The sequence below is a fragment of the Convolutriloba macropyga genome, chromosome 4 (genome assembly GCF_964194025.1).
Source record: "Convolutriloba macropyga chromosome 4, txConMacr16.3, whole genome shotgun sequence".
Taxonomy (NCBI): Eukaryota; Metazoa; Xenacoelomorpha; order Acoela; family Convolutidae; genus Convolutriloba; species Convolutriloba macropyga.
The window spans coordinates 62,013,072-62,024,160 of NC_134471.1; positions in this window are offsets into that span (position 1 = coordinate 62,013,072).

Sequence of the window (11,089 nt, forward strand, 5' to 3'; positions counted from 1 at the left end):
TGAGGTTTGGGTTTTATTTGAGGCAGACGACTGACGCATAGGAGAAAGAGAATAGGAGCAATTACTGTGCATAATTACAGCGCACATTTCTAAAACATAAAGACAACTGTAGTTTGATAGATGATAGAAGAGAAGATTATTGGTAAGACATCTGCCAATTAAAAAGTTTATTATGTTTATAGCTTTTGAATTTACTTCTCTAGTTTCCTTATTTCCCAATTTTTTATTATACATTTTTGGAATTTGTCTTTGAAAGTTTAAAATTATACGTGATTCAAGCGAATTTATTAGGCTACAGAAAGTAACTGAGTCGGACATAGTTAAAGAAGAGTTGGTTTACCAAAAAAAATCAACTAGACAGTTTAGAAATCAGTTATGAATGTGTAAAATAATGTAGGACCAGAAATTTCAACAGACGCATGACACAAGAGGTCAACAAAAAAAACTGACGTCAGAATGACAATTAGTGGTTCTCCAATTTTTTAATATTGTTTGCGATTGGTGGCTACGTGATTAATAGAAGTCCACATAATTTTACGTCCCGATAGAGACATAACCGACTAAGTTTGAGCATATTGCTCTCAAACTACAATAATTGAAAACTGCTGACGCTCAAAAACGGTTCGAACAATTTTGGCTTAATGAAGTTAACTTAACTACGTGTGCGCAGGGCATAGTAAGTATGGGAGGGTATGAAGGGGGTTAGATGGGGATTCGAGACTTCTAAAATTTTCGCTTGTACCTTGACTTTTGCCTTTCTTGCAAATTTGGATTACTGTAAACCTTAGGCGCCATTGAAGTGGTAAAGCAACCTCTCTGCAACTTAATGTTTCCGGGCTGCACGTGCTGTTCTCATTTTTTTAAAAAGCCATCTGCTCAAACGAATTAAGATCAGACGAAATATTGATTGGTCAAAAAATGACATCAGAACGTCTTTTTCAAAAAGGTCTTCTCCGTTTGTGTCCCCACCCCCCAGTTTAGTGGGTGCATATTATTTGCACCCACCACGCACGTGCCATATTTTTACATAATGATATACGATGTAATGACACGTGCTCTGTAACAGGAGGGAGCATAACGTACTGGGGACGGGGCGCACAAACGGGAAAGATCCAGAAGATCGACCATCCAGACAAATATAATTGCTATCAACTTCCTTCGAGAGCAATTAGCAATTAATAATTTGTTAAAAAACTCAGGTGCCCATTTTAAAATGCTGAACTTCTGCGGTGCCAGATGTTAAAACTCCAGAAAATCCTACTTAACCCAAAGTTGACTTTCGTGCGCGTTTCGTATTAAAACGTGCGCGTTTCGTGTTTCAAGTAATGGTTATGTGACTCTGCTTGAAGTCACTTCCAAATTCTGACACAATATTTTGAACCGCTTCGCGGTTCTCTATAACCACCAGAAATTCTCAGTGACTTCAATCAGAGTCACGTAATCATTACTTAAAACAGTTGAAACGTCAACGAATAGCAACGGGCGAATTGCTCTCAACAAATGACCGGCTATCGGCTAAGGTATGGTAGCTATAATGGGGGAGTAGGGTTGGAGTGCTCAACAAGAGGGGGTCCAAACTAGCAGGGCAAGGAGGGTGGACGTGGGAGTATTTGAGGCGGGGGCGGGGCGAGTTGATAGAGGGGCAGTGCCAGCTATTGGGGGTAGTCAAGCATTTAAGACTAAGAACAGCCAATCACACCTTAAAATTTTCTCCTCAAAAAGCTTCATTTAATCGCATACCGAGAGACTAGCAATAAAGTGAAAAGTTATAAGAGGGTTGTTCAGCCACCTACTGCTCTCTGGGTTCCACCTGCTTTTTACGTTCTAGAGGACTGAAATTTGAAAAGGGTCCGATGAATGCACCTTGAATCTGACCTTCCTCCCACATTTAGGTCACCCTGAATCTTTGGCGCATTGAAAGCGCTGAAACAACTTCTCCGGAACTTAATGCCTTCGGGCTGTACAGTTTTTCCAGTTTGTGTTTTACAGAAGTCAAATGGTCAAATGAGTTAAGGTCAGACAAAATTTTGCTTGTTCCAAAAATGGCGTCACTAAGACCGACCAACCGGACTTTTATAATTGCTACCAATTTTTTTGAGACCAATTAATATTGTGTTAAAGCGTTCAAACGTATCTCACTAACGTCGGTTGAATTGCTCTCAAACGACCGGCGAGCAATTGGCTTCGGTAGTGGACAGTTTGGACTTAGGGATACTAGCTATTGGAGAGGGCGGTAGGGTGGGAGTGCTAGACGAGAGGGGGTCCAAATTGCCTGGCTAAGGAACGTGGAAGGAGGAGTGTTTGTTGGGGGGGGGGGGGGGTGTTTGGACCATACTTTTAAGATAATTGCTCTTTCATTTTAAAATGTCGCGAATTACAATTGGAAATCGAAAAACTGATTTGAACGGTTTCGAACCGAAGAGTCCACTTCTGATGTGGTCTTAGCGGAACGCGCAAAATCTCATGAACGATGGTACATAAATTCATCAGCCTTTCATTCAAATATATCAACTTTGAGTTTGATGCAATTAAATCTGGGACTTAGATCTCAGGCCCTGCTTTCAAAAATCCTGCTTCAATGTTGAAATCAGATTGAAGAGAAAGAAGAAACGATTAAAGTTAGCATAAAAAAGGAGAAGAAAATAATAGAGAGAAGCGTTGTTTCTGTGTTGGAAAATGCAGTCAAAATAGAACAAACAAAACTAAGAACTTGTTAAATAAAAGTGCTACGCTAACCTAAACCATAAAACCACTGAAAACAAATCACGCGCTGAACAGTAGTGAATCTTTTTAACTGTTCTTTAAACTGACAGATGTTTTATCAAGTAAATGGATTGCTGAGGAAAATAGTAAAAATTAAAATAGAGAATAAGAAAAAATGGCATCGAAGGAAGGCGCAACTGTTGGTCATTAAATACGCAAAAAAAGATTGATGACGGCTGTGATTTGTTCTTACCTAAATTGACTAGGTGAGCGGATGACTGAACAGAAGAAAACAGCGGAATGGGATGAACAGAGAATGACAGAGAATTAGTTGTATTGGGCCCTGAATTAGCTAACCGGGCGCATGGCCAAAATCTTTTAACACATTTGATTGTTCTGTTGCTTTCTATAATGAAGTGTTTGTACAAAACAAGGAAAAAAGTAAAAAGAAATGTTGGCGGTAACTGAGCTGGAGTTGAACCGCGGTCTGAGAAAAAGTTTTTCTTTTAATTTTTTCAAATTTTGCTGACCACTGCGCCACTTTCCTCCTCGTCAACAATTAAATCAGTACAAATTTGCTGGTGTTGGACTAGAACTGTAGTTGTGTGCTCTTTATTCAACAATTTTAATGCTCTTCACAACTGTGGCATTCCATAACAATTTGTGTTCATCCTACTGCCAGCGTTTCATTCAAACTGTTCGTTTTTCTAAGTTTTTCAGTTTGATGTTGTACTTGACTTTTTTGCTTTTTCTTTAGTTTTTTTTCTTTTTAGGGTTCTCATTTCACGCTTTTGTTTTGTTGTTGAGCCCATTTTTTTTGTTTGAAATACTTTAATCTTTAATATTCAGTTTCTAGGTTTTAGCTGTGATTGATCCTCATTTTGTCTGGTTGATCACTATTTTAAGCAGTCATTTTAGCCACTAGTCTTTAATGTATGCGGATAGAAGTTTCAGCATCAGACATGGGCAAAAGCGCTTTTGCAAATGTTGAGCGGGCACTGTCGTTTCTTCTATATCAGCAATGTAACAGACAGTATGTTGTGTTTTATTGTCCTTTCAATATACCCGTTGGCCAACTTAATCTGCATTTTTTGACTGACCTCATGTTGGCTTCTTCATGGAGTTTGAAACTGGTACCATATTTTGCATGCTTTGTTTTTTATCGACGAAGGCTTGTGATTGATCCAGCCAGCAAGCGTTTGTGTAGAGAAATAGGGGTCAGATCAATGATTTGTGAACAAAAATTAGACTGTCTTTGTTAACATTTAAGTTACTCACTTTCCAGAGTTGAAACAGCTTACTGTTTGCTCCTCGTATTAAATTTTTGCAATATTCTTCACGTTTGAGATGTGGAGCGAAAGTGATACCTAATAATTTTATTAATTGTGTCTTCTTATTGGATACTACTTTTTTATGTTAAGTTAAAGAGAAAATTCTTTCTTTGAGTGGCTTTTAAACACCAGTTATTGTGTTTTATTAGGGTTTTTTTTTATTTTCAGTGAGCCATACCGATCAATTAGACTGTTCAGTGATGATTGGAGATGTTTTTGAATTAATTTGGTGGATCTTGACCTATAGTAAGAAAGCAACGTCGTCAGCGAGTTGTGAGGTTTGGGTTTTATTTGAGGCAGACGACTGACGCATAGGAGAAAGAGAATAGGAGCAATTACTGTGCACAATTACAGCGCACATTTCTAAAACATAAAGACAACTGTAGTTTGGTAGATGATAGAAGAGAAGATTATTGGTAAGACATCTGCCAATTAAAAAGTTTATTATGTGTATAGCTTTTGAATTTACTTCTCTAGTTTCCTTATTTCCCAATTTTTTATTATAAATTTCAACAGACGCATGACACAAGAGGTCAACATAAAAAACTGACGTCAGAATGACAATTAGTGGTTCTCCAATTTTTTAATATTGTTTGCGATTAGTGGCTACGTGATTAGTAGAAGTCCACATAATTTTATGTCCCGATAGAGACATAACCGACTAAGGTTGAGCATATTGCTCTCAAACGACAATAATTGAAAACTGCTGACGCTCAAAAACGGTTCGAACAATTTTGGCTTAATGAAGTTAACTTAACTACGTGTGCGCAGGGCATAGTAAGTATGGGAGGGTATGAAGGGGGTTAGATGGGGATTCGAGACTTCTAAAATTTTCGCTTGTACCTTGACTTTTGCCTTTCTTGCAAATTTGGATTACTGTAAACCTTAGGCGCCATTGAAGTGGTAAAGCAACCTCTCTGCAACTTAATGTTTCCGGGCTGCACGTGCTGTTCTCATTTTTTTAAAAAGCCATCTGCTCAAACGAATTAAGATCAGACGAAATATTGATTGGTCAAAAAATGACATCAGAACGTCTTTTTCAAAAAGGTCTTCTCCGTTTGTGTCCCCACCCCCCAGTTTAGAGGGTGCATATTATTTGCACCCACCACGCACGTGCCATATTTTTACATAATGATATACGATGTAATGACACGTGCTCTGTAACAGGAGGGAGCATAACGTACTGGGGACGGGGCGCACAAACGGGAAAGATCCAGAAGATCGACCATCCAGACAAATATAATTGCTATCAACTTCCTTCGAGAGCAATTAGCAATTAATAATTTGTTAAAAAACTCAGGTGCCCATTTTAAAATGCTGAACTTCTGCGGTGCCAGATGTTAAAACTCCAGAAAATCCTACTTAACCCAAAGTTGACTTTCGTGCGCGTTTCGTATTAAAACGTGCGCGTTTCGTGTTTCAAGTAATGGTTATGTGACTCTGCTTGAAGTCACTTCCAAATTCTGACACAATATTTTGAACCGCATCGCGGTTCTCTATAACCACCAGAAATTCTCAGTGACTTCAATCAGAGTCACGTAATCATTACTTAAAACAGTTGAAACGTCAACGAATAGCAACGGGCGAATTGCTCTCAACAAATGACCGGCTATCGGCTAAGGTATGGTAGCTATAATGGGGGAGTAGGGTTGGAGTGCTCAACAAGAGGGGTTCCAAACTAGCAGGGTAAGGAGGGTGGACGTGGGAGTATTTGAGGCGGGGGCGGGGCGAGTTGATAGAGGGGCAGTGCCAGCTATTGGGGGTAGTCAAGCATTTAAGACTAAGAACAGCCAATCACACCTTAAAATTTTCTCCTCAAAAAGCTTCATTTAATCGCATACCGAGAGACTAGCAATAAAGTGAAAAGTTATAAGAGGGTTGTTCAGCCACCTACTGCTCTCTGGGTTCCACCTGCTTTTTACGTTCTAGAGGACTGAAATTTGAAAAGGGTCCGATGAATGCACCTTGAATCTGACCTTCCTCCCACATTTAGGTCACCCTGAATCTTTGGCGCATTGAAAGCGCTGAAACAACTTCTCCGGAACTTAATGCCTTCGGGCTGTACAGTTTTTCCAGTTTGTGTTTTACAGAAGTCAAATGGTCAAATGAGTTAAGGTCAGACAAAATTTTGCTTGTTCCAAAAATGGCGTCACTAAGACCGACCAACCGGACTTTTATAATTGCTACCAATTTTTTTGAGACCAATTAATATTGTGTTAAAGCGTTGAAACGTATCTCACTAACGTCGGTTGAATTGCTCTCAAACGACCGGCGAGCAATTGGCTTCGGTAGTGGACAGTTTGGACTTAGGGATACTAGCTATTGGAGAGGGCGGTAGGGTGGGAGTGCTAGACGAGAGGGGGTCCAAATTGCCTGGCTAAGGAAGGTGGAAGGAGGAGTGTTTGTTGGGGGGGGGGGGGGTGTTTGGACCATACTTTTAAGATATTTGCTCTTCACGCCATGAAATAGTCTCCTCAAAAAGGTTTCAGTAAACCGCATACTTAGAGACGCGTAAGTCGTACAGCTTTAAGAAAGCTGCTCAGCCACCTACAGCCCTATGAGCTTTACCGGATTATCGTTTTGAGGACGAAAAGTTGAAAGGGTCGGAGGGAAAATCGGTCTAGCAAAAAATTGCAATAAAAAACCACAAAAACAGTATAATTGTGGCAAACTTTGGTTGAGAGCAACTGAGAAAAAACTCAAACGCAAAATTCAAGCAAATCAAGCAGTAGTAACTAATCAAGTTTTCTAAATTGCGCTTGGAGAATAGTAAACATAACAAAAAATTGTCAAAGTTTGCTATCTAACTCATAGAATTGGACTTCGAAAAAATAAATACTCAATGAGTCTATCCGTTCTTTTAAGTTGGACTAGGATAAACGATCAACTAATTGGCTTAGAAATTTAATTTAATTGCTATCCATAAGACTGAAATTACAGTATTTGATGTTTCAATAAATCGCTCACATTCGTTTTTGATATCTGTTTTTTTTTAGCCGGGTTTATTAGGATTTTACGAATTTTCGTACGAATTGTCTGCACATTGAATTCAGGGAATTAGTTCTACAAAATATACAACACTTCTGGCTAACTCTTGGATTGCGTAAATGTAGGTTACTTGATTTGCTTTTTAAACAGGTTTCGGAATCTGTTTTAAGCCAGATTATACCCTAGTGTTAAAATTTTTTAACTTTGTTTAATGACCAGAAAAAAGCCCAAAACATTCCTCCGTCATTGCCTGTGAAGAACCCGTGAGTCATCAAAGCCCCGGTTATTAATATTGTGGCGAACTGAAGTATCCCAAACACAATTCCCACTGCGAAGGGTGCAGGAGTACAACATCCAATGCACATTGCGAAGATGAGGATGATGATTATTGGAATCCCAAGGATGAGAGTTATAAGCAGCATCGCCTGAGCTCCCTGGATTTCCGGCCATTTGTGTCCATAAATCTCAGCTATCGATTTTTTGTACTGAAAGTAATTTTGGCATCTTTCATTTAGCTTATGTGTGCGTACATTAATGAAGTTTTAGTGACTATAAACCGAGTAGTTGCAAAGTGCACCATGATCAGCCTTGGACTGGCTCAATTTTGGCAACTATCAGACTTTGGCTTGACTCTGATCCTATCCCCACACGTGTCGCATCGCACCATCCTGGTTCACTTTTAACAGTCTGATCATGAGCAATTTTGAACCAGGACTGTGACCTGGGTTGGTGGACTTAACGCAAAAAAATGAGCTTGAGTTATTCTGAAAATAAAATAAAAGACAGAAAATTCTCTAATAGAAAAGATGTGGCTTGCTTATTTTTGTCGGTGGACCCGATGTAAACCAAAAGTACCAACAGCCCATCAGTGGCACACCAATATAGAGCATATTAAGAACATAGCCGCCAGATTGCCGGAAAATAGCAGCGATAGACGCCCGTGGCCTTCATGAATCGAAACATCTAAAGAAATAAGATAGAAAGAGTGACCATCAGTCCTTTAATAGACCACTAGACTTTTTGTTTAGATTCACACTGACATTTTTATGAGACACATACGCTCTATAAGGAAAAAACTCTAAAGGAGCTTTTTCAAAATTATTACTCAATATCAAAACTCAAGACTCTAATACTCAAGAATTAGGGCATATACGTTTGGCACTGCTTTTTGGAATATACGTCTGGCATATACGTTTGGCACTGCTTTTTGGAATATACGTTTGGCATATACGTTTGGCACTGCAGATGCACACTATTGACCTATAACTAGTAAATGTTCATATAATTTAAAGTTCATTATACATGTTCAGAAAACAATTTTTTGAGTTAAGTCGCTCAATTGACGCAAAAGCAGAAGAAATGACGTCAAGCACACAAATTTTAACTGCAAAGCAGTAGAAGCCACTGTAGACAATTCCAAGAAGTCAGGTCGTGAGAATAATCAGTGGAGACGACAAGTTCAAAAAAAAAATTTTGTCCCCAACAATAGCCGCCATCGCTTCGCTGCTATTAAAACATAACCAACTAGCGTCGGGCAAATTGCTCTCAAACGACCGCCGAGCGGTTGGCTTCGACAGTAGCTAGCCACGCTTTAGTGAGGTTGACTCAAGATTAATTGAAGGAGCGTAAACTGAGCGCAGCGGGGGTGCACCGCAGCGGGGGTGCACCGCAGCGGGGGTGCAAAAGTTGATTGGGGGACTGATGTGGGGGCGCTGGGTGGGAGGGGGTGTGGTATCAATTTCTAAGAACCGCCCTTCACACCATAAGTATAAGTCTCCAAAACGGTTTCTGTTAATCGCATACTTGAAGACTAGTGGGATGAACAGCTCTAAGAGAACTTTATGCAAACTGGGCGCTACCTCTTTATCCCGCTTCTCAAGACAAAAGTCAAATGGGACAGACAAAAAATCGGTCAAGCGAAAAATTGCATAAAAAAACAAACAGGATTTATGTATTTGCTACAAATTGAATTTGAGAGCAATTAACACGGATTTCCTAAAAACCTCCTGTTCAGTCATTTGTGCTAAAACATTTCTACTATAAATCATTGTTAATGAGGATCATTACGCCACATTACAGCACCTGAAAGGCGGCATCAATAAAGAGAGAGAGAGAGAGAGAGAGAGATAGAGAGAGAGAGAGAAAGAGATAAAAACGTTAAAAAGAAATAAAAAAGAAAAAATAACCGACAGAGAGAAAGAGAAATAGGAAATTTTTCCATGAGGGGATTCGACTCTGCAACTTCTAGTTTTCTGGCCTTGTTAGTTAGTGAAGCATAGAAAAAAAACTGAAAAAGACAAAATTATAAACAACAGTTTCCAATTTCACAGTAAAAAAGTTTGAAACCATTTTTTCTCGAAAGTTCTGTCAAGAAACCCATCTCCAAGACCTAAGAATTTTCGTTGGCCAGTAATGGTCTTTAAATTCCGAAAAGGATACAAAAAAATGAAAAATTTTGAAAACAATTTCCATATTGAACAAAATCTTTCTAAAATTCAAGATATAAATATCTTGAGAACCATTTCATTGTCTCAGGAGATTATCCAGTATCTCTGTTTTAAGCCTGAAATAGCTTCACTGACTCATAAAGACTCATACACTAGGAACATGATAAAAATTTTCCAAAAATTTGAATTTTTTTAAAATTTATCCAAAAATTACTAAAACTGGAGTCATAAGAAATTGATCATCATTCCATTTGCTCTATAAAATATGCAGCAGCTTATTATCAAACCTTGGAGGAGATCCCAGGGTCCCGGGTGACAAAAAAATTCAAAAACCTGGAAAAATTGAAAAAATTTTTAAAAAATTGCTTAAGTGAGTGATGTTAAAACCTTAAAAAAACATTCCATTACGTCTATGAACTATGCAGTAACATAATATTGAATCTTGGATGAAGGTCCAATGCTTAAGACTAGAGAAACCTAAAAAATGGCAAAAATTTACAAAAATTTAAAAAATTGCAAGTTTTATACAAAAAAATTTCGTGATGTTAAAATCTTGCAAGAGATTCCATTACTTCTAGAAATTATACAGTAACCGATTTTGAAACCATAGAGGAGGTTCCTTGGCTCTTGAGGCAGAAAAAAACCTAAGAAGACGACAAAAATTTTTTAAAAAACGTGCTTAAATTTTTTACATTAGGAAGTTGAAAAACTACTCCATGGCCAATAAAAATTTGTCAGTAACTTATTATTAAACCACTTAAAAGGTTTTTTGGCCCCTGGATAAGGAAAGACCTGAATAAGGAAAAACAAATTTCAAAAACTTGAAAAAAAATTGCACGTTTTGTCAAATAAAAGCTAAAATTCGTGATGTTAAAACGTAGAAACCATTCCATTAAAACTAGAAACTATTCAGTAAACCTAGAGGAGGTTCCCTAACATCTAGGGCTATTAAAAACAAAAAAAAATCGAAAAAAATCAAAAAGTTTGAAAAAAAATGGGCAAAACAGTATAACTTTGTAAGTTTTCAACGAGCAGTTGTTAATCAGTAGGTAGAAACGGGGGGGAGGGGGGTGGTTGCGTACCGAGGGCTGACGGGGGGCAACAGTGAGGTGGGGGGGGGGACAGCGGGTGGAGGGGGGAATGGGGCATTAGTGGGGAGCGGGGGTCAACAGTGGAGGGGTCTTCAACCTCTAAGAACCACCCTTCACACCATAAGTATAAGTCTCCAAAACAGTTTGAGCTGAAACAGAGCTGAAAAACTCTAAGAACACTTTATTCCCACTGGGTGCTACCTTTTTATCCCAGTTTTGAGGACGAAAAGTCAAAAGCGTCAGTGAAAAATCGATCAAGCAAAAAATCGCATAAAAATGACCGACAAGACCAATAAATTTATTACAGACTTCGTTTGAGAGCAATTAAAAAGCGATCTTTTCTGCTTTGCCCCCCTTGTTATTGTATCTATTACGGCCCCTGACGCACGTACTATTTTTTTACATAGTAACGTGTTATATATTACAACATATAATTTGTAACTGGGGGTTTAAAAACACTGGGGGGCCAAAACAGAATAGATCCGAAAAAAGTGTTTTACATTATTGTGCAGAGTGCAAGCAGGAGCAT